General features: G+C 42.9%; 1 long non-coding RNA gene across 1 annotated transcript; it reads right to left on the reverse strand.

The window, feature by feature from the left end:
- Nucleotides 1-16,022: 16,022 nt before the first annotated feature.
- On the reverse strand, nt 16,023-23,039 carry LOC132009765 (uncharacterized). The gene is made up of 3 exons (XR_009402054.1): nt 22,641-23,039; nt 22,169-22,265; nt 16,023-16,539 (listed from the first exon to the last, which is right to left on the reverse strand). It is a non-coding gene; the product is annotated as an uncharacterized LOC132009765 (long non-coding RNA).
- Between the last annotated feature and the right edge of the window lie 1,952 nt (nt 23,040-24,991).

The following is a 24,991-nucleotide window of genomic DNA, read 5'->3' on the forward strand; positions in this document are numbered from 1 at the left end:
AATGTATAGCAACACTTTCATGCTTTTTTGTCCTCATATAGCAGTTTGAACGACTTTTTAAACTCCTTATCTGATGTTTGTATCTTATAGGTTAATTGTAGCATGTTCTTGATGCGTAAGTGTAAGACTTTGTAAACGGATAACATAATGCAGGAGGACTTAGTCAAAATTCTATATTTAATAAAAGTCACGATGTTTCCATTTCACAGTAGGATATAAAGTTTTATTTTCCAGTAATACTTACCTGAATGGACTGCAATCTTTAGCATAGCCTTTTGTTTTATATAGTGATAAAACTCAGTCAAAGATGGTATCACTGATTTGTTTCCCTGCTCTTATCAAGCTCACAGTTACATATTATATGTAATTCTTGATGTCGTTTCTATGTGATATCAAGCTAAATAATTGGCTCAACTAAAGGCTTACAGCATGGATTTTACTTATTAGGTGTTTTGGTTTGTATGGATTAGTTTCAAGGTCTCCAAAATAGGAGGGGTTTTATTTCTGGTAGACCAGCTATTGGTCAGTCCCATCTTTGTATATGTAAACTAATCATATGCTATCTATGCCCAAAGTGTCCATTATGTCTATGTTCAAAATGTTCATTATTTTTGAACATTCTAGAGCACACTGAATATTATGATAAACCTACCTTTCTCAGGGACAATTGTTTTTAAACACCTAGGTAATTTAAAATTCTGAAATCAAAGATTCCAAAGTTTCTTTATTCAGAAAGAAACAGAATATCCTGTTTAATTGGGCCATCCATTTCTGATGACGTTTTGAATTCTTTTTTTAAAAAGATTTATTTATTTTTAAAAGATTTTATTATTTATTTGACAGAGAGAGAGAGAGAGATCACAAGTAGGCGGAGAGGCAGGCAGAGAGAGAGAGAAGGAAGCAAGCTCCCCGCTGAGCAGAGAACCCGACGCGGGTGTCTATCCCAGGACCCTGAAACCATGACCTGAGCTGAAGGCAGAGGCTCAACCCACTGAGCCACCCAAGCACCCAAAGATTTTTTTATTTTTTATTTGACAGAGATCACAAGTAGGCAGAGAGGCAGGCAGAGAGAGGGTAGGGAGAGCAGGCTCCCCGCTGAGCAGAGCACCAGATGTGGGGCTTGATCCCAGGACCCTGGGATCATGACCTGAGCCAAAGCCAGAGGCTTTAACCCACTCAGCACCCAGGTGTCCCAACGTTTTGAATTCCGAAGCAATCTTATTTCAAAAAATGAGTCTTTTTTTTTCCCTGTACGAATATTTAGGGGCAGTTGTTTCATCCCTCTCTGGACTCCTATGGCCTTTTCAAAGATCATCAAAGTGTTCTGAAGAAACAGCAAGTAAATTTCTGCTTTACTATAATTGTTTTCTCCGTTCTAGTCTTCAGTGCATTTCTAAATTGGAGTACTTCTTTTTGTCACACTTTGAAACTGTGATCTTATGGCAGGCCAACTTTAAAAAAAAAGCCCAACTTTATTTTGTTAGAGCAGTTTTAGGGTCAGGCAAAATTGAGAGAAGGGTACAGCAATTTCCTATACATCCCCTGCCAGCATACATACACAGCAACCTAATTACCAAAATCTCTCACAATTGTTATTAATAAACCCATTGTGTATAGTCCACCTTAGGGGTTCTCTCTTGGTATTGTATATTTTATGGGTTTAGACAAATACAGATTGAATGTATCCATCATTATAGTATCATACAGGGTAGTTTCACTGCCCTACAAGTCCCCTGTGATCTGCCTATTCAACCCTCCTCCCTTCAACTCCTGGGAACCACTGATCTTTTTAGTGTCTCCATAGTTTTGCCTTTTCCAGAATATCATATAATTGGAATCACACAGTATGTACCCTTTTCAGATTGCCTTCCACTTAGTAATATGAATTTATGGGTCCTCCCATAAATTGGGGTCCTCCTTATCCTCTTATGGCTTGGTATCTCATATTTCTTTTTTTAAAGACTTTATTTGACAGAGGTCACAAGTAGGCAGAGAGGCAGGTAGAGAGAGAGGGGGAAGCAGGCTCCCTGCTGAGCAGAGAGCCCGATGCAGGGCTTGATCCCAGGACCCCAGGACCATGATCTGAGCGGAAGGCAGAGGCTTTAACCCACTGAGCCACCCAGGTGCCCCGATATCTCATGTCTTCTTAATGCTGCATAATATTCCATTATCTGGATGTACACCAGTTTATCCATTCATCCATTCATACATCTTGGTTCTTCTGAGTTTTGAGTTATGAATAAAGCTGCTATAAACATCTCTGTGCAGATTGTTCATTAATGACTACACGGTGACTTCTAATTTTCAGTTTTGAGAAATAGACATGTAGCATTGTGTAAATTTAAGGTGTATAATGTGATTGATAGATGTATATATTTGACTTGCTTACCACAATATAGTGAACACCATTTTATCTCACCACTTTTTTGTTGTTGTACTTATGGTGAGAACATTAAAGCTCTACTCATAGCAACTTTCAAGTATACAATATTGTTAATTATAGTCACTAGGCTGTACATTAGATACCCAGAACTTATTCATCTTGTAGCTGAAAGTTTGTACTCTGACCAACGTTATCTCCACCACTCAGCCCCTGGCAACCACCATTCTACTCTCTCCAGTTCATGTTTTTAGATTTCACACATACGTGAGATCAGACAGTAGTTGTTATCTGCCTGACTTATTTCACCTAGCATAATGCCCTCAAGGTCTAAAGGTCCATCCATGTTGCCACAAAAGGCAGGATTTCCTTCTTCTAATATTCTAATACATACATACATAAATATGAATAATCTCACATTTTAGTTCGTCATATGTATCACATTTTCTTTATCCATTTATTTGTTGATGGACACTTAGGTTGTTTCCATGTCTTGGCTATTGTGAATAATGCAGCAATTAACATGGGTGTGGCTATTTCTTTGAGAGAGTGGATTCATTTCCTTTGGATATATACCCAGAAATGGGATTGCTGATTGTTCTGTTTTCAATTTTTTTCAACGAGCCATCATACAGTTTTCCATAGTGGGTGTGTCAACGCACAATTCCCACCTACAGTGTACAGGGTTTCCATTTTCTCCACACCCTTGCCAGCATTTGTTGTCTTACGTCTTTTTTATAATAGTTATTCTAACAGGTGTGATGTGATATCTCAGTGTGGTTTTGATTTGCACTTCCCTGATGATTAGTGATGTTGAGCATCTGTTGGCCATTTGTATGTCTTATTTGGTAAAATGTCCATTCAAGTTTTCTGCCCATTTTCTAATTTGATATATTTGCTTTTGAGTTCTTTATATATGTTGGATATTAACCGTGTGTGTGTGGTTTGCAAATATTTCCTCTCATTCCATGGACTGCCTTTTCATTTTGTTATTTCTTTTGCTGTGCATTTTGGTTTGGTATAGCTCCCTTGTTCAGTTTTGCTATTGTTGATTGTGCTCTTGGTGTCATAACCAAAATATCATGGCCAAGACCAATGTTGAGGAAGTTATTTCCTATGTGTTCTTCTGAGATCTTTATGGTTTCAGGTCTTGTTAGTCATTAGTCCATTTTGAACTAATTTTTGTGAGTGGTATACGACAGGGGTCCAACTTTATTCTTTTCCAAGTGGTTATCCAGTTGGTACCAGCACCATTTATTGAAGAGACTATCCTTTTCCTCTTGACTATTCTTGGCTGCCTTGATGAATATTAGCAGACTGTATATGTGAGGGTTTATTTCTGGGCTGTTTCTGATCCACCGGTCTTTTTTTTTCCCCCCTCAAAGATCTTATTTATTTGGTGGGTGGGAGGAGAGGGAGAGGGAGAAGCAGACTGCCTGCTGAGCTAGGAGCCTGAGATGGGGCTTGATCCCAGGACCCTGAGATCATGCCATGAACTGAAGGCAGAAGCTTAACCGACTGAAACACCCAGGCACTCCTCCATTGGTCTATTTGTTTTTTTTTTTTTTTAAAGATTTTATTTATTTATTTGACAGAGAGAAATCACAAGTAGGTAGAGAGGCAGGCAGAGAGAGAGAGGAGGAAGCAGGCTCCCTGCCGAGCAGAGAGCCCGATACGGGACTCGATCCCAGGACCCTGAGATCATGACCTGAGCCGAAGGCAGCGGCTTAACCACTGAGCCACCCAGGTGCCCCTGGTCTATTTGTTTGTTTTTATGCCAGTATCACACTGTCTTGATTACTATCACTTTGTAATATAATTTGAAACCAGGAAGTGTGGATGTCTTCTGCTTAGGCCTGTTTTAGGATTCCTTTGGCTATCCAAGGACCTTTGCAGTTCCACACTACTTTTAAGATCATTTTCCTACTTCTGTGGAAAATGGCATTGCAATTCTGATAGATTTTGCATTGAATCTCTAGATGATGGCTTTGGGAAGTATAGACATTTTAACAATATTAACTTTTCTGATCCATGAACATGGGCTATCTTTCCATTTTTCTGTGACTTCAATTTCATAAATCTAGTTTTCAATGCATAGAGCTTTCACTTCCTTGGTTACATTCATCCCCAGGTATTTTAGAATCTTCAATGCTATTGTAGATGTTGTCTTTATTTCTTTTTTCAGATAGTTTGTTGTTGGTGTATAGAAATGCAACTGGATTTAGTATACTGATTTTGTATTTTAAAACTTTCTTGAATTTGTTTTAGCTTTTTTAAAAATAGAATTTAGGATTTTTTAATGTAAAAGATCATATCATCAACAAACACAATTTTACTTACTCCTTTCTGATTTGGATGCCTTTCATTTCTTTTTCTTGCCCGAGTAGGACTTTCGGTATTATGCTGAAAAGGAGTGGTGAGAGTGGGCATTCTTGTTCCTGGTTTTATTTATTTTTATTTTTATTTTTTTAAAGATTTTATTTATTTGACAGAGAGAGATCACAAGTAGGCAGAGAGGCAGGCAGAGAGAGAGAGAGGAGGAAGCAGGCTCCCTGTTGAGCAGAGAGCCCAATGCGGGACTCAATCCCAGGACCCCGAGATCATGACCTGAGCCGAAGGCAGAGGCTTAACCCACTGAGCCACCCAGGCGCCCTTGTTCCTGGTTTTAGAAGGAAAGCTTTCAAACTTCCATCATTGAGTAAGATGTTGGCTGTGTATTTCAATATATATAGCTTTTATTATGTTGAAGTCTGTTTCTTCTATATCCAATTTGAGGGTTTTTCTATCATGCAAAAATGTTGAACTTTGTCAAATGCCTTTTCTGCATCTGTTGAGATAATCACATGATTTTTGTCTTTCCTATTAATGTGGTGTATCATATTTATTGATTTGTATGTGTTGAACCATCCTCTCATCCCAGGGAAAAATCCCATTTGATCATGGCATATGATCCTTTTAATGTGCTGTTCAGTTTGGTTTGCTAATATTTTGTTGAGATTTTTGCATCTTTATTCCAAGAGATACTGGCCTATGTGAGTACATATATATTTGGTAGGTGGCAAAACAACACACCAGGCGTTTCTTAGGCTGCATTTTTATTGTTTAAGTCAATACACAGTACTATGTCATATTTGATAGATTCCATGCTTCTGTAATCAGTTAATATTTGTTGGAAAACACACAAAGATTAACAATATTTATTCATCCTAACTGAAGTTCCTTGGGTAATAAGTTTTTTAATAATTTTATTTTTTTTTATTTATTTTTTTTCAAAGATTTTATTTATTTGACAGAGAGAGAGATCACAAATAGGCAGAGAGACAGACAGAGAGAGAGATGAGGAGAAGCAGGCTCCCTGCTGAGCAGAGAGCCCCATGCGGGACTCGATCCCAGGCCCCTGGGATCATGACCTGAGCCGAAGGCAGAGGCCCAACCCACTGAGCCACCCAGGCGCCCCTTTAATAATTTTAAATGAGCATATTAAATTAACAACTTGTTCACTTCAATATTTTAATAATTCCTGTTCTTTTTAAAAAATTAATTAATTAATTAATTAATTAATGTAATCTCTACACACAATACAGGGCTGGAATCTACATCCATGAAGCTCCACTGACTGAGCCAGCCTGGTGCCCCACGCCCCCTTTTTTAAAAGACTTTATTTATTTGACAGAGAGACACAATGAGAGAAGGAACACAAGCAAGGGGAGTGGGAGAGGGAGAAGCAGGCTTCCTGCCAGAGCGGGAAGCCCAATGTGGGGCTCGATCCCAGCACCCAGGATCATAACCTGAGCTGAAGGCAGACACTTAATGACTGAGCCACCTAGGCACCCTGCCCTCTCTCTTTTCAATTTCAGATATCTATAACAAATCTTTGTTGAGCAAAGTAAACTTCAGTTTAGTCCAAGTGGAATAATTAGAAATATGGGATAAGCAGTGTGAATTAATGAGTGGTTACTGTGTTCAGTATAATTCTAGAGTATGAGAGTATAACAGATCTTAGTTTAATGTGTTAGATTCTTCCAGGTTAGCTAAGGAGACAGGAAGAGAAAGAAAAGAACACCAAGGGCCCTAACCAGGCCATGTGGGGCCTAAAAGGAAAGTCATTCACAAAGAGCCCTCGTATGGCTTTCTGACAGCAGCTCACCCCAACCCTAACTCTCACTTTAGAGTACTGTATTCCCCAACAATGAAGGTAAGCACCTCAGGATATTGGGCCACAAGGCAGTTTACTGTAAGAAAGATAATTCTGACCTCCTGTCCATCTGGGAATGAACCAGCATTCAGATATGCTTAGAAGCAGTCCTTCTGCTTAGATACCTGATGGATAATTCAACCTTGGACGCTGATTGACCTACAGATAAAATGAGTGTCTGGGCTGCTTCATGCCTGTTCAGGTAGAATGGCTATTGTATGTAGTCTCAGAATAATATACTTTTATGAACTGAAATTAAAGTAGTTGTCATACTAGTAATTTGTAAGACGGGAACAGATTTTCCTAAAGGTATATTCACTATTATTGTGGTCATCTTATCTTCTTAAACATAATAATGCCAACCATTATTCAAGTCTGGTAGGTGACTTTACAGCTTATTGACACATAACACACTGGGCAACATAAAGCCATCATTTAGTAGTTGTTTTACATCAACCAGGTGAAGTGAGACTTACAGGTTTCTGGTAAATCTGAGACTCCTGATACAAAAACATCAGTAAATTTATATACCTGGATTTCCTTATTGTGATTTTGGGCAAAGAAATAACATGACTTGTTTATAAAAGTAAGTGTCATGTAGAAGGAGCAAAATACACTTACCTTGAACCTAATGGAGAGCCAAGAAATATCCCATGCATATATTGTCAACTAACCTTTGACACGGGCCCCAGTGCACAATAAGGAAAGGATAGTCTCTTTAGCAGCCTATTAAAAACTAGGTATCCACATGCAAAAGAAGGAAATTGAACCATTATCTTACACCATCCAAAAATTAACTTGAAATTGATTAAAGACTTTAGTGTAAGACATGAAACTATAAAACTCCTAAAAGAAAACATAGGGATGAAGCTCCTTAAGTGACTGATCTTGGCAATAAACTTTTTGGAACTGACATGAAAAGCACAGGCAAGAAAAGCAAAAATACGCAAGAGGAACTGCAAAATAAGCTCTTCTCATTTTTTTAAAGAATATCGCCAAAATAAAGCATTTAAAAATATTTTTATATAATATTATATATATTATATATCTATAAATACATATTTTATATAGTACATATAATACATAATACATATTCTATATATAAAATATATATTCTATATATTTTTTAAGATTTTATTTGTTTGAGAGAGAGAGCACACAAGCAGGGGGAGCGGGAGACAGAGGGGGAAGCAGGCTCCCTGCTGAGCAGGGAGGTGGATGCAGGACTTAATCCCAGGACTGTAGGATCATGAGCTGGGCTGAAGGCAGAAGGACATGCCACCTGGGTGCCCTAAAAATATTTTTGATAAATTTAGGTTGAGAAGGTATCTATAGATCCTGGGAGTTTTGAAAAACCTGCCATAGTTTGCTTCTGTAGAAATAGTCAAGCTCTCTATCTGTCATTCCCAGGACTTGGGAGATTTCCACCAAATGCCAAACTGACCCACCAATCTTGACTGTTTATGCTAACAAGTGTGTTTTAATGACCAGTTATAAACATTAACTAAAAGGTCTTTTTTCTGGCAGGAGATGTTAAACATTTGAAAGATTACATGAAATACCGCTCCTGATGTCTGTTAGTAGTATTGCTGTCATCACCTACAAAACCTCACCATAATAATAAAAATCAGGGCGCCTGGGTGGCTCAGTGGGTTAAGCTGCTGCCTTCGGCTCAGGTCATGATCTCAGGGTCCTGGGATTGAGGCCCACATCGGGCTCTCTGCTCAGCAGGGAGCCTGCTTCCCTCTCTCTCTCTCTGCCTGCCTCTCCATCTACTTGAGATTTCTCTCTGTCAAATAAATAAATAAAATCTTTAAAAAAATAATAATAATAAAAATATAAAGATAAAATGACCATTGTGGAAATAATAAGATTAAAAATTAACACTAAATATGGGGCATCTGGCTGGCTCTGTTGGAAGAGCATGTGACTCCTGATCTCAGGGTCTTGAGTTCCTGCCCCTTATTGGGTGTACAGATTACTTAAATAAATAAAAAACTTTTTTAAAAAATCTAAAAAAAACCACAAAAAACGAATAAAAATTCCTGCACAGTTCTGAAAATAGAACTTGAAAATCTGATTCTAAAATGCATATGAGATGTAAAGGCCCAAGAAGAGCCAAGTTGTTAGAGAAGAACTATATAAGAAAGACAATTCTATAAATTCAAAAACTTAATAAAATGCATAACAGTTAAAGCAATGATATTGAAACAAGACTAGAAAACAGAACAATGGAAAGGATCACAGCCCCCAAACAGACCAACACTTATGGGGACCTGTGAGCTATGACAAAAGTACTGTAGATTACAGAAAAAAATGCATTTAAAAAATTAATGGTGCTAGGTTAATTGGACAGCCATATGGAAAGGCAAATCAATCAATCTATCTATCTATTTATTTGAGAGAGAGTATGCAAGCAGGGTGGTGGTGAGAAGAGTGGGAGGAGAGGGAGAGGGAGAAAGCTCCATGCCCGGTGCAGAGCCTGACATGGGGCTCAACCTCAAAACCCTGAGATTGTGACCTGAGCCAAAATCAAGAGTTGGACGCTTAATCAACTGAGCCATCCCAGTGCCCCAAAAGGCAAATCTTAAAACTATCACATACCATTCATAAAAATCAATTCCATTTAAGCATGAATGTTAGAAAATAATCTTTAATAAATTATTCTTATGATCAAGAGTTAGGGAAAGATTTCTTTAAAAAAAAATTCTTCCTTTTTGGGGTGCCTGGGTGGCTCAGTGGGTTAAAGCCTCTGCCTTCGGCTCAGGTCATGATCCCAGGGTCCTGGAATAGAGCCCCGCATTGGGCTCTCTGCTCAGCAGGGAGCCTGTTTCCTCCTCTCTCTCTGCCTGCCTCTCTGCCTCCTTGTGATCTCTGTCAAATAAATAAATAAAATCTTTAAAAAAAAATTCTTCCTTTTTTTGATTTTTTAAAATAATCTCTACACCCAATGTGGGGCTTGAACTCATGACCCTGAGATCAAGAGTCACATGGTCTTCCAACAGAGCCAGCCAGGTACCCCTAGTTAAGGAAAGATTTCTTAAACAGATCACAGGAAGCAATAGCTATAAAGGAAGGGCTTAATAAATTGAACTACATTCAAATTAAGAATATGTGCCTATCAAAAGACACCATGAAGAGAGTGAAGAGAATAGTAAAGAGAATAGATATGTATAACACATATAACTGATAAAGGGCTCACATTCAGAATATGTAAATAACTCCTGTAAGTCAATAGGAAAAAGACACTCTAATAGAAAAATGGGTAGAAGACCTGAATATGTAATTTACAAAAAATGATACCAAAGTGAGTTCAACTTCCTTAATGATCATGTACATATGAATTAAAATCACAATGAGACCCTACTCCACATCCTCCAGAATACCAAGATTAAAAAGACTGTCAGCACCAAGGGTTTGTGAGGATGTGGTGCCATGAGAACTCATTTGCCGTAAGAGGGAGTGCACTGTGTTTGACACTGTATACTAGACCTAACAGTGAACATAGCTTAGGACCAGGTATCTCACTCCTGAGATAACAGAAAAGCATGTGTGTCAAGAGACATGTACAAAAATATGTGTAGCATCGTTATTTGACATAGGAAAAAAACCCTGGAAAAATATTTCAATGAGACATCTGCTTTCAGCTTAGAAGTGGTCGTTCCTGTCCTCACAATAATAAAAAAGCTAAACAAACTGAAAATTAACAACTTTTTTTTTAGAACCATAAGGAAAAAGTTCTCAGGGCAAACTACTATCCCCCACAAAATGGAGAGATGTGAACACAATCAGCTTACAAGGGTCAGAAGTAGCTGTTAAGAGACAGTGGTGGGGTAAGAACTTACCCTGTAATTCACAAATTAGAATGCCAGAGGCTCCCTATGCACAAGCTCGAGAGTTAAAAATTAAAGGGGTGGGTCTCACACTTTCATGAGCTTACTTCTAGAAGCCCCCTCAGATTCTCCTTGAAGATCAGAGAAAAACTGCCTGCTTCCCTCAGGGGAAGGGAAAAAGTAACCATTTTGAAATATGCCCAGAGTATTCTGTTCCCCTTAAAAAAAAAAAAAAAAAAAAAACAAAACCCTGCCATCAAGGAAACTATTTTACCAAGGTCTAACCATTCTGGATTTTACCAGACCCTCACAAACATGGGAAATGGTAAATAACCAACCCCAGTTCCCTGTAGCTTTCCAGTCTTACCGCAGTAGAGGGTGGGGAGTGGCCAAGAAGCTGTTGTAAAGGTCTCAGCCTGAGGCACTGGCTCACTAAAAGTTAACTGACTTAATCATAAGACCAGAGGACACTTCTCCCTCCACCCCTCACCACCACATTGTTATGTATAGCTCTGAACAACAAGAGAGGATTACAATGGAAAGAACTGCAAGCCTCAGACTTTATTTCAGAAGAGGTCTCTAAGAAAACCCAAAGACAATAGAGGGCGGTGGGGAATCAAAGCACACCAGAGCACATTTTAGCCTCTAACACCAAAGCTTCAGTAGATGGTAAATATAACTTAACTTCTACACAAATAAATGTAGAACCTTACACTAAACGCGTATTTACCTCAGGTCTTTTACCTGGTACCTCATGCTCAGCTTTCAACAAAAACTACAAGGCATACTAAAAGGCAAAAACCTATCATTTGAAGACACAGAGGAAGCACCAGAACCAGGATCAATATGGCAGAAATTTTAGAATTATGAGACCAGGAACTTAAAATAACTATGATCACTATTCTAATGGAAAAAGTGGACAACACAGGAGAACATATGGGTAATGTAAGAGAGAGATGGAAACTCTTAAGAATCAGAAGGAAGTGCTAAAAATCAAAAACACTAAAAGAAATAAATAATGTCTTTGATGGGCTCATCAGTAGGATGGACACAGTTGAGAAAATAATCAGTGAACTTGAAGATATGTCACTAGAAACTCCCCAGACAAAAAAGCAAAGAGAAAAAAAGAATGAAACATTATATCTAAGAACAGTAGGACAATTTAAAAAGTGTTATCATGGGGCGCCTGGCTGGTGGGTTAAAGCCTCAGCCTTCAGCTCAGGTCATGATCTCGAGCCCCACATTGGGCTCTCTGCTGAGCAGAGAGCCTGCTTCCCCCTTTCTCCATTTCTGCCTGCCTCTGCCTACTTGTGATCTGTCTGTCAAATAAATAAATAAAATCTTAAAAAAATAATAAAAGTGTTATCATACTTGTAATGGGAATACAAAAGGACAAGAAAGAAGGAATATATGAAGTAATAATGGGCGAGAATTTTCCAAAATTAACAAAGACACCAAACTACAATGAGGAAGCTCAAAGAATATTAAGCAGACAAAATACCAAAAAAAGTCTACATTTTGGTGAATCATTTTCAAACTGCAGAAAAATCAAAGACACAGAGAAGATCCTGAATTGTAAGAAGGCAGGTGGGGGGAATATACATCTTATTTATAAAAAAACAAAGAAAAGATTTTCACTAGACTTCTCTGCAGAAACCTGCCAACCTAGACTTGTGTTCAGCAAAATATCTTTCAAAAAAAATGCAGGAAAAATACTTTCTCAGACAAACAAAAAATTGAGGGATTATATAACCAGTAGATCTGCCTGTCAAGAAATTTTAAAAGACGTTCTTCAGAGAGAAGGAAAATGATACAGGTAAGAAACTCAGATATACATGAAGAAAGGAAGAGCATTAGAAGGGCTAATAAATGGGCTTCTCCCACCCCTCACATTTTGGTGCCAAGCCCATACCTGGATCCCCAGGCCTGTGCTGAAGGACACAGACATGGAGCATGTGGCTCTGTGGGCTTTAAAAAAAAAAAAATAAAGAAGACTTGCTTTCATGCCCCTTAGCTGCAAACACTACACTTAAAGACATGTAATGGACATAACAAGTTCTCACAGCAAGCTCATGGAAGGGTGAAATCTACTCCAAAGACTTGGGCAAAATTTGGAAATAAGAAACAAAAACATGATGAACGCTATCTTCCCTTCAGCTTTACCAAAGTTGGTAATGTACCTTATTGTGTCTTACACAACAGAATAATGCCCTACAGTGTTAAAGAAAAAACAATTTGTAAGAAAAAAGAAGAACCAGAGCTGGACACTAGTAGTTAAAGCAGTAAAAGCAGGTTTTATTCCAGAAACTGAATATTGCAATAGGGGAAAAAGAGGCCTCAGTGTAGAACTGGGCCCCATCTCCAGGACAGCATGAAATGGGGATTTAGAGCCAACAAATAGGGTCAGGGTGAGGGGATGGAAAATTGCTAAGAGGAAACCTCAGGAAGAGAAAGATGCTAGTTAAACAGACCTGATAGGATTCTTGCCAAAGGCAGGTTAGGGCAGTCAGATGCTGCACCAGGGAAAACCCACAGTCCTTTAATCCGTGAGCCTTTCTCCTGCGAGTCTCCCTTACTACTCACACGAAACACTTCACTTCTGGTCACCAAATGCGTGTTTTTTCCCCCCTGCATGAAGCAATCCTCCATGACACCAGCTGGGGTGTCCTACAGTTCAACTCAAGTCTGACATCGTCTGTCCAGAGACAGCATCAGGTTCAACAGGTTAAGGGTTCAGTCCCACACAGCAGCTTCCCTGGCCACTCCCCCCCCCAACTTCAGACGCCAAGTTCAGGTTATCACCTGTGCTTCTGACTGGTCAGCTCTAGAGGGGAAGGGGGAAGTTCCAACAACCCCTTCCTTAGGTTCAATTCATTTGCTCGAGTGGCTCACAGAGCACCATTTTATTAAAGGATGCAATAAAGGATACGTAAATAGTTAGAGGAAGAGATGCACTGGGTGAGGTCTGGGAGGGTCCTGAGCACAGGAGCTGGGGTGCATCACCCTGCCAATGTGGATGTGTTCATCCACGTGGAAACTCTCTGAACCCATACTATTGGGATTTTTATGGATGCTTCCTCATGTAGATCAATAGCTCCATTTCTGGCCCCTTTCCCCTCCCTTGAGGACTGGGGGAGTGAAGGGGTAGTGGTGTGGAGCTGCACGTCCCAAGATCTAATCATGGCTTGGACTTTCTGATGACAGTCTCTATCCAGGAGTCATCCAGGAGCCCACCCAGAGTTGCCTCATTAGAACAAGACATTCCTACCAAGAACAAGACATTCCTACCACCCAGGAAATTCCAAGGGATTTAGGAGCCCTGTGTCAGGACCTGGGGTTGAAGACGAAATACTGAACAAGAGATGCTCCTAACGCTCTGAATGCTTGGAAATTGTAAGGGTTTCAGCAGCCTGTGCCCAGAACTGGGGGCAGTGGGGAGATGAGGCCAGAAACCAATATATGCGTTCTATTTTCTCACAGATACCAAAGGGGAGAGATGAAGAATTATCAGATATTGAGGGCAGGGAGTCTCTTGACTTCAAGATTTGGCAAGATTCTTGCTACAGTTGGGTGGTATAGGATAGCCAAAGACAGACTACAGGGTTCAGAGGAGAATGACTGAAGGTTAATTAAGGAGAGTCTTTGCCCATAGCTTTTGTGAAACCAGTTAAATTGTGGTATTATTTTGACACTGATCAGCCAGAGTTTCAAGAAAAAAAAACCGAATTCTTTTAAGTATGGACATCATGGCTTTCTTTAAACACCAAAAATCATGGCAGATTTCCAAACTAGACGTGAAAAGGCCACCAAAGCATCCTATGGGTTTTAATTTTTAGTATGGTAAATACCAATCACTATAAGCCACATAAACAAAGAGGCCTTTGGGGGTGTTCCCCTCCCCCTTAATAAAGAGGAAAGGGTTCCTGAGACCCAAATGAGAGAACCATTGTGAATTATCCCTAGTTTTAATAGGTCCATTTCTTGACTTCAAGAAAAGCCATCGAGAGAGAATCCTAAGTATCTCCTGTATAAGCTCTTGGCCAGGCTTATGTTTTTTAGTTTTTTTAGGTCAGGGAGCCAGTGTTTGGTGAGCTGAGGGACTTTTGACCACAGTTAGATTTTCCCCTTTGTTCTCTTTCTCTTTTGGTTCTTTTTTTTTCCCTCATCTTGATGTGGTATGTTAGTACTGTTAGAGGGCGTCTCTAGTTAGTATTGCTAGCAGTAAGTCACTGAGCGGAGGGACCTCACAGCCATCCGGGCGACCAGGAGACCCGCATTGACAATTACCGGCTCCTCCAGACCTTCAGCCAGGGCGGCTTTGACAAAGTGAGGTTGGTCTGGCACAACCTGAGTGGGACAGAAGTGTCCATGAAGGTCATTAACAAGAGTGCGCAGAACTCCTTCGGCCTCCACAGACTATTCCTTGAAGTCCAGAGCACGAAGGCCCTGAGTCATGACACCACACGAGGTGACGGACACCTCGGAAACACTCAACCTGGTCACGGAGTACGCCATAGGCACTTGATCCCCCCCACACTGGACCATGCCTGCATGAGAGAGGAGGAGCCCTGAAGGCAGATTCTGCCAGATAGTGTCCACTGTGTCGTACCATCACCAGGAGGGTATCGTCCACAGGGACCTAAAGCCAGAGAACCTGCTTTTGGAAGCTGACCTGATCATCAAGGTTGCAGACTTTGGCTTCAGCAATGAGTTTGCTGTCGCCCATGAGCTGAACACCTTCTGTGGTAGTCCCCCTTATGCCAAAATACAACAGCCCTGTGGGGGCCATGCGGAGCCTGGAGCCATCCTCTATACAATGACTATCTGGCAACTCCCTGCCTTTACAGCACTTCAAGGAGCTGTGGGAGTGGGTACTGCATGCAGGCCACATTCCCCTTTCTGTGCCTGTGGAGTGTGAAAACCTACTAAAGAAATTCCTGACCCTCAGTCCCAGTGAGAGAAGCACTTTAGAGGAAACCATGAAGGACCCATGGATGAACATGGTCCATGAAGAGGAACTAAAGCCTTACATTGAGCCACTCCCTGACTACAAGGACCCCTGGCATAACTGAGGTGACATTATCCCTGGGCTCCAGGTGGGACCAGATCCAGGACCTGCCAGTGGGCTGGAATGGATGTGATGACGTGATGGCCAACTACTTGATTCTAGGCTACAAGAGCCCCAAGGGGAAGGAGTGGACCACAGCTGTGAAGCCCCTGCCTTCAGCTGATTTTATCAGCAGCTGCTGTCCTCCCCCATCTTGCATGCTTCGACCTAGGGTCTCTGCCAAGGCAAAGAAGTGTGGTTTTGGGGAGACTGTCATTCCCACCTCTGTGGTATTCTATAACTCAGAAAGCTGGCGGCACCAGGCCTAGAGACAAGGACCACCCCAGTCCCAGCAGAGTCCCCGACAAACCCCTGGGGCCTCCTCCACCCACAGCATCAGCAGCAGTGGTAGAACCCCATACAGACCCAGCCGCCCTCAGGGTTTATCCTATAATGAAAACTCCCTCAGTGCCTGGTGGCCCGGTAATGGGACCCCCACCTCCCCCTCTGGCTGACAGGGGGTTGTTGGGAGCTTTTTCAACACCCTACTCAGACAGATACCCGTGTTTCAGGCTGCCCGGAAAGAACTGGTGTGGCCCTTAAAACACAGTGAAGCCAGAGAAAGCTCACACGGTGGATAGGCGAGGCAGGGATATAACCAAAGACTGCTTTTAAAGAGGGAGCCAGAAGATCCAGAGTTCCACAGAGCCCAGCAACAGGTGTGGGGGCCGAGCCAGGGCTGAGGCGACAGTTGTGGGGATGGGAGTGGTACAAGGAGCTTACGGCATGCGCAGGGAAGCCAGGCCTGCAAGCAAGGGGGGAGAGCAGGTGCGGACTGCCGAGGTGCTGTGCATGGGACTCAAATCAAGGGAGTACCTGCGCTTCCACAGCATTCAAAGGCAATGAATCCAAAAGGCTGGTGAGCTCAAAGGATGGCTGGGAGCCACCGGGGAGATAAGAGGAGTGGCTGGCCCTTTGTCCCAACCTGGATGAATCTTCAAAGACCAGACTGTTGTCCTGGGGCACTTTTTCCCTCCTGTTCTTCTGTCTCTTCCTCCGTGTTTGTCAGGGAGGGGAGATACTGCTGTGGAAATAAACATTTAATAATAATTAATTTTAAAAATTTGCTGTGGAGGGGCGCCTGGGTGGCTCAGTGGGTTAAGCCACTGCCTTCGGCTCAGGTCATGATCTCAGGGTCCTGGGATCGAGTCCCGCATCGGGCTCTCTGCTCAGCAGGGAGCCTGCTTCCTCCTCTCTCTCTGCCTGCCTCTCTGCCTACTTGTGATCTCTCTCTGTCAAATAAATAAATAAAATCTTTAAAAAAAAAAATTTGCTGTGGAAATAAACATTTAATAATAATTTTAAAAAAATTAAAAATTTAATAAGGAAGCATTTAACAGCTATTTTCTGAGTTGCTATTTATTTATTTATTTGACAGACAAGAGATCACAAGTAGGCGGAGAGGCAGGCAGAGAGAAAGGAGGAAGCAGGCTCCCTGTTGAGCAGAAAGCCTGATGCTCAATCCCAGGACCCTGATCATGCCCGGAACCGAAGGCAGAGGCTTTAACCCACCGAGCAACCCAGGGACCCCTTCTGAGTTGCTTTTAAAGCTGGATTGTGGGAGGTGATTATTGATTCAACTGGTTCTCATTCATGGTTGTCTTATGAATACAGGATTGTCACTCCCGTGAGCAGGTTTGACAGTAATGATATTAATACCAACAAATAACAATAGCATTTACTAGTGGCCACCAACTTTCTAGACCATTTCAATTCCTTTTAGGTACAAGTGGCCACTGAACAGACTAGGAAATCAGTGTTGAGTGGGGTTAGGCACTTGGTACAATCACGGAGCTGGTGAGTGGCAAAGCTCGTGTCGGGAGCTTGTCCTCTAGGGCCTCTTGTGGTTCAGGCCTGGGGCCCCCACATTCCTGGTTTTGACATCCTTTCGAGGTTACCCTGGGTCTCCAAATTCACGGATAATCAATAATACAAGAGATGAGAAAACCAACCACTTGGGCAGTCATCTTCAGAACTCTGGGTGAATTAATCTGTCTGCAGTCCCCTAAGTCCTTCTCTGCATAAGCAGGACACCGTCCTGAGTACAGACTCTACCTCAAAAACGGAAGGAAGAGAGATGAAGCTGTCCAGAGTGCTGGAAAACACTAAGGTTGTCTGGAGCCCTGTCTAGCTGGAGGGACAGTGCCTTGTATGTCCTTTAGCACACAAGTGGGCATCCCTGGTCTTAGAGCCTGAGCCAGATCTAAACGGATCTAGGGCGGTGCCACACAGGGTGGCCTTCACTCTCTTCTGCTTCATGTCGAAATCTTATGAGCTAGAGAGCAAATGTAGGGTGATGGCTTCCAGATGAACCCCTGTATATTTAGAATTCACTTACTAGACTCAAGAGCCCCTTTCTTTATCCCAATCCTCTTTATTTAGATATAAGTTAATTAGAACTTGCCTGAGGACACCCACTCACGCCTGAACTGCTGGGTGGCACTTCTGCCCAGGGGATCTCCCACAGTGTGCTCCGGGCCTCTGTCCTCTTAGGCACCAGAACCAGAAATCTCATTTAGGGTGAAATTGGAGCTTTTTCAGAGTCACACTGTTTGGTAAGGTCACTGAAGAGTTTTGGGACGGTCCTTGATTGAAAATCCCGTGGTGGCTTTTTTTGAGCATGTCCTCTAGGTTGAGGTGCAACCCTTTGGCATAGGCTTTCTTGATTATCAAAGTGCTTGGCAAGTAACAGTGCTCCACAAATAGCAGTTTTCCTTTTTTCTGCAGGGGAGTTACAAAGAATTGCAGGGAAATTTTGGAAGGGAAGGAGAGACAATTAGGTACAGCTGGGATGAGGATCAGGAATTGTTTTTGTTCTTTTGTTAAATTTTATTAATGTATTTGACAGAGATAGAGCCAGAGAGCATGAGCGGAGGGAATGGCAGAGGGAGAGGGAGAAGCAGGCTCCCCACTGAACAGGGAACCCGATACGGGGCTCAAACCGAGGCTCCTAGGATCATGACCTGAGCCAAAGGCAGATGCTTAACCATGTGAGCCACTGAGGTGCCCCCAGGATCAGGAATATTTTGTGGATGAGACAGATTTGAAGCTGAGGCCCGACCAGAACTCCTGGGACCCTGAGTCCTCATGTGAGGCGGGTCACAGATTCTTCTGAGGGCTGTCATTTCTCTTCCATGGCAGCTGCTGGTGCCAGTTCCTAGGCAGCCGCTGTGGGAGGGCAGTTTTGAGTTTGTACACAACACAGATCCATTGGTGGCGGTTGCCTGGAGCCCTGGCTGAAAAGAAGCCTGAAGTCAAGGTCAGGCTCAGCAGTAGAAGAGTCCAATTTTTCAGGTACCTGTAATGATTACAGTTCCTAGTCCTGCCTTCATTGTGGCTCCCCTTGTAATGAGATGATGTTAAAGGACTCTGAGGCAGTTAGGAGGATGAACATAACTGGTCAGTACAGAAGCTTCTGGGTCGGAGAGCTCTCTGATCACGGCTGCATATATCTGGGTATGCTATATTTGCAAGTGCGTGTTATTTATAGGCACTGCAATTGTGTTTTACATTTGCGCCCTGATGCAGGTATTAATTTATTAAAAGAGTATTTTAACATTTTCAAAGAGGTGAGCACCTTTAAATTCTCTATTTCTGTTATTTCTAATTTTATTGCATTAGGGCCCAGAAATGTGTTAAAATTATTGTTCTTTTATATATATGTTTTTAAAATATTTATTTATTTGACAGGAGAGAGAGAGAGATCACAAGTAGGCAGACAGAGAGGGGGAAGGAGGCTCCCTGCTGAGCAGAGAGCCCGATGCGGGACTTGATCCCAGGACCCTGAGATCATGACCTAAGCCGAAGGCAGAGGCTTAACCCACTGAGCCACCCACCTTCCCCTGTCCTTTTATATTTACTAAATATATCTTTTTGTTTTCAAAATATAACGAGAGGTATTTCTATTTCTTTGTAAGTTCTTTTGGTTTGTTAAAAAAAACTCACTTCATTATTTATTACTACATTCTTTGGAGTAGATACATACAGATCAGTTATAGTTTCATTGTATTGCATATTTTTGTGTTTTTTAATCACTGAAACCTTCATTCTCTCAAGACTTTTCCTTCCGTGCCTCCCATGCTCTAGATTCTATGATTTAATATTTATTTCTCAGTTAAGATCGCTTTTAGTTCCAGGGGCGCCTGGGTGGTTCAGTGGGTTAAAGCCTCTGCCTTCGGCTCAGGTCATGACCCCAGAGTCCCGGGATAGAGCCCAGAATCGGGCTCTTTGCTCAGCAGGGAGCCTGCTTCCCCCTCTCTCTCTGCCTGCCTCTCAGCTTACTTGTGATCTCTGTCTGTCAATTAAATAAAATCTTGAAAAAAAAAAAAAAAGATTGCTTTTAGTTCTAGATACCCGAAAATCTGACACACAATAGTGAGAACAAGAAAGGATAAGAGATGAGGCCAAAAAAGTAGGTAGGGGCCAGGTTACCTAGTTATCCAAGCATTTATTTTATGTTATCCCCACCCCTCTAAGCTTTTATTTTGTTGCAACAAGAAGCCAGTGGGAGGGTTTAATGGGGGTGGGAGGGAGTGAAGGGGGAGATGCGGGGGGGGGTGCGGGGTTAAAATATATCTTGTCTTTCGTTTTTTCTATGGCACCCTCTGGATGCTGACTGGAGAATGGACTATAGGAGAGTAAGAGGGGAAGCAGGGAGCTGGGTTGGGAGGCAGTCCTTGCAGAAGACCAGTAAGAGGGGACGGTGGCTGAAATTGGTACAGAAGTGGAGACAGTGGGGAGAGGCTGCCATCAGGATGCGTGGCAAAAGAACTAGCTGGAAGGCTGGATGAGGGATAAGAAGGGAAAAAGAGCCAATGATGACTCCTGAGTGCTCCCTTCAGAAAAGAGGACCCAGGCCTGGGAGTGCTCAACAGATAGATGGTATTCAACGCTGGGAGCCTCTGTAGGTTTGCCCTGAGAAGGGAAGGCCCACAGGAAAGAGAAGGGGGCTGAGGATCCCAGAGAACTGGTGGAGGAGGAGGAGCAAGACGAGGAAGACAGAGTAAAGCAGGAGTGAATCTGCAGGGAGGCAAATCCAGAGAGAAGTTTTTAGATGGAAGAAGTTCTCAATAGTGTTTCAAAGGCAGCTGAAAGACTGAGAGAACAACTTAGTCCTAAATTTAGTACAATGGCAATCATCGGTGACCCCCCTGAAAGACATTTCGGTGAAGTGGTGTGGAGGGAAGCTGGATTGGAATGGGTTTAGGTGAGAAGCTAAGGAGAGGTAACTTGAATGGAGCAGAGAACAATGGGAAATGGGGGGGGGTTGTCAAAGGAGGTCTGCGTTTAATACACAACATTAGGGCATGATTGTATGCCAAGGTTGGCAAGGGATCACTACTGACTCGGGACTGCAGAACTCTGGGGTCAGAATCTGAAAGGACTTCTCAGCCCCAACTCTACTAAATCTTTAAAAAGTTCCTTACGGGGACGCCTGGGTGGCTCAGTGGGTTGAGCCTCTGCCTTCAGCTCAGGTCATGATCCCAGGGTCCTGGGATCGAGCCCCACATTGGGCTCTCTGCTCAGCGGGGAGCCTGATTCCCCCTATCTCGGCCTGCCTCTCTGCCTGCTTGTGATCTCTGTCTGTCAAATAAATAAATAAAGTCTTAAAAAAAAAAAGTTCCTTACAACTTACAGCCCATTGACAAGTCCTTGAGACAGGCAGAGTAACCTTCCTTTAGGAACTTAACTCAATACTTTGCTAGAAGCAAAAGGCAATCTTAGCCTAATGTTAGCCCCCCCTCCAAGATCTTGTATTCTTTAACATATAAAAATTCCTTTGGAAATTTCCTGTATCTCTACTACCCACCCCCACCCTGCCAAGATACATGTTTGCAATCATCCTCCAAGCATATGGCCCACTGATACACATCTGATGGGTCTCATGACTAAGGTTTCACCAGACAGTAGTAAATGCCCTTTTCCTAACAACAGCTGACCCTTGGCTTCCAAATTCCTTCAAGACTTAAACTCTCTTTATCTCCCTCGCAACTTGAAAAGTATTTAACCCGCTACTCCTCCCCAGTGCAGTTCTGCCCAAGGATCCTGTCCCCTCTGCTTTAATAAAACCATCCTTTTTGCACCAAAGACGCCTCAAGAATTGACTGTTCACTCTGAACCCTAACATTTTCACATCAAGTAAACTCTACCCCCAACATGGGGTTCGAACTCACGACCTGCAAGAATTGTAAGCTCTTGTGAATGAGCCAGCCAGACGCCGAGAAATTGGCAGGGTTTTTATTTGATGGACTTGCTATGCCTTATAATTTTTTCTGTTTAAAATAATGGGAAGTTGGGGCGCCTGGGTGGCTCAGTGGGTTAAGCCGCTACCTTCGGCTCAGGTCATGATCTCAAGGTCCTGGGATTGAGCCCCGCATCGGACTCTCTGCTCTGCAGGGAGCCTGCTTCCTCCTCTCTCTCTCTCTCTCTCTCTCTCTGCCTGTCTCTCTGCCTGCTTGTGATGTCTCTCTGTCAAATAAATAAATAAAATCTTAAAAAAAATAAAAAATAAAAAATAAAATAATGGGAAGTAAGAGCCCCTTAGAATTTCTTCTCAGAGAAAAGACCTGAGAGTTCAGGCAGAGACTATTAACAATCACTAATGACATATGACTTCCCAGCTTTGCCTTAGTTTTAAGTTTTTAATTACTTACCTTGGAAATTACTTAACTTCATTTCTTCCAGAACCGGCAGTAGGATTGATGCTCCAGGAAGTCGTTCCATGGATATTTTGCTTTCTTTGCCTCCTCCCTGCACAGAATTGGAGCTTTGCATAAGTGAGTTTGAGGCGTGTGTAGTGATGGAGTAATTGTAGTCAGAAAAACTAAATGGAAAAATGACTTGGGAAATTATCACTATAACCCCCAGCAGCAACAAATTGTTCAATTATTTTGTGGTTCTGAAAGGATATTAGGGGTTCCAAAGGAACAGGACAGCAGAGCAGAACCTGTTGTTCTACCTTCCTCCACGAACTTCCCTGATCTTTTGGGTAGGACCAAAGGTAGTTTGTGGTCCTGCTGGCCTGTGTGAATGAGGTCAAGAGGGCCACTATAGGTTAACCAGAGCGGAGGGGAGTCAGAGAAGTGGCTTGGGCATGGTCCCCAAGGGGATTAGGAGGTCACTGACCTGCCTGCCTAACTTTCCCAACTGTACCATGCAGCATTGGGCCTGTCCACCGTCCTGTTTCTCCTTTTCCCAACACCGCAAAGGGCAGTCCCCCTAAGAGGACTGATGAGATACGGTCCGTTCAGCCAGCCCAGGGGTACAAGAGGCACTCTGGGCAGCCACACCATGTAGGGTCCATGGGGACGATTGTGGTAGCCCCGACGCACAGAAGTGACTGCGGGAAAGGTGGCTTTGAAAAGGTTAGGTTTCCAGGTACCGGTATTTCCATCGTAGCCGGTGAGTTTACGTTTCAAATACCGGCTTAGAAGTTTCCATGCGGGTTCCACGAACCCTAACCAACGGCCAGTCCTCGCGAGTCGTTAAGCCCAACCCCCACAAGGAGCGACCTCAACGTGTGCGTCCCAGCAGTACCACGCATGCCCAAGGGGGCGTGGCTCGGAGGCCGTGGCTCGGAGGGCGTGGCTCGGAGAGGAGGGAGAGAGGAGGTGGGAAGGGTGGGGCGTGCTGAGCCCTGGAGTCTGGGCTGCACCCATGGCTAACCCCTGTCAGAGTGTCCGGTGTGCCGGCTTGCAAGAAATCCGGCTTCGGCCGCAAGAAGTGGCGCCATCCGCAGTTCGTGAAGAAGCTCTATCACGATTACAGCGCTACTCAGGCGGTCCGCTGGGCCGCGCTGTGTCTCTGGGGTCAGGGCTTGGAGGAGATCCGCGCTCCTCTGGGCGTGGCGGGACCGCCCCTGTACGGGAAGGGGCGGGGCAGAAGGAACGGTGAACCTCCAGGCATTCTGGGAGCTGTAGTCCTTCAATTGCCCCCAGCCGGCTGCTTTCAGGGTTGAAGGACTATAACTCCCAAGATGTGCTGGGGCGCTGGGTGCTCTTTGTGGTTCACTGTGTTCGGCTGAGATTTTGTGGCTCTGTTTTCTTTACCCCATTCCCATTCAGTCGCTTTGTTGTCGTTTCCTAGGAGCCGTTTGGTTGTTAGTGTATCTCGCAGTGTTTTTAGGGAGTCTGCGCTCAGTGCGTAAGTCACTGTACAGTAAGAACAATAGTTACCTAGTTGTAGCTCTCTTGTTTGTCCTCTTCGATGGAGATGAGAATCTTTGTGGCGCAGTTCTCATTCCCATGCAAATGTAGCCACTTACAAAGCTGGACATTTCATCTTGGGTCTCATTGATGTTATTCTTTTCATCTATTTTGAAATATACTGTGCTAATAACATGGATAAAACACTTGACAGGCATTTTTATCTGGCATCTCTATGAAGGACGTCTATGATCCCCATTTTACAGTTGTGGAAACTGTGGCTTAGAATGGTTAAGTAGCTGCCTAAACCTCACATAATTTCTCTGCACATTTTGAATCTTAACCTGGAGCTCTGCCTCCCTGGTGTATACACTTTGTGTGAAAGAAGATGAGTGTTTGCAGAATTTTGGCAGAAAGAGCTGAAAGCAACTTAAATGATTTTAATTTGAATACAGCTTTGCGCAAGTTCTGTCTTACTTCAACCTCCTGAATGCCTGTAACTCTCAAATATGCATTGGGTGTTTCAGGAATTCACAAACTTTTTTTTTTTTTAACAGTATTCAAATGGCCTTACATGGTGTGTTTTAAGCTGCAGGAGAATCAACAGTGATGTTATACTTTTTCAATTATCAAATTTAGGACCATTAGCCAACTTAGTACTTTGCAGCTGGACAGATCTGCAGTGCCTGATGCTGCTGGGCAGTGAGCTCTGGGAAAGGGAGAGATGTCCTACAGCGCTGGCAGCTGCTCCTCTGGTTGGGCACTGTCTTTGGTAACACTAGCCTATGGGTATGTGAGTTCCTGGATCTTATATGGCTCTGGTTGGCTTCTTGTTTTTTGTTTTTTGTGTTTTTTTAAATAGTTTTCTTTCTTTCTTTCTAAGATATTTATTTATTTATTTGACGGGAGAGTGAGACAGCGAGAGAGAACACAAGCAGGGGGAGTGGGAGAGGGAGAAGCAGGCTCTCTGCTGAGCAGGGAGGCTGATGCAGGGCTTGATTCTGGGACCCCAGGATCATGACCTGAGCTGAAGGCAGAGGCTTAATGACTGAGCCACCCAGGTGCCCCTTGTTTTTTATTTTTATAAGGAAAGTGAAGTTTAGATATTTTGTTATTTATTTATTTATTTATTTGACAGAGCGAGAGAGCTCGGAGAGAAAGGGAGTAGCAGACTCACTTGCTGAGCAGAGAGCCTGACCTGGGACTTGATCCCAGGATCCTGAAACCATGACCTGAGAAGATGCTTAACTGACTGTGCTACCTAGTTGTCCTGTCTTCTTGTTTTTAATAACAGTTTAATAGTTTGAAAGTGATCTTGTGGTAGATATGTGT

The sequence above is a fragment of the Mustela nigripes genome, chromosome 2, assembly GCF_022355385.1.
Source record: "Mustela nigripes isolate SB6536 chromosome 2, MUSNIG.SB6536, whole genome shotgun sequence".
Classification (NCBI taxonomy): Eukaryota; Metazoa; Chordata; class Mammalia; order Carnivora; family Mustelidae; genus Mustela; species Mustela nigripes.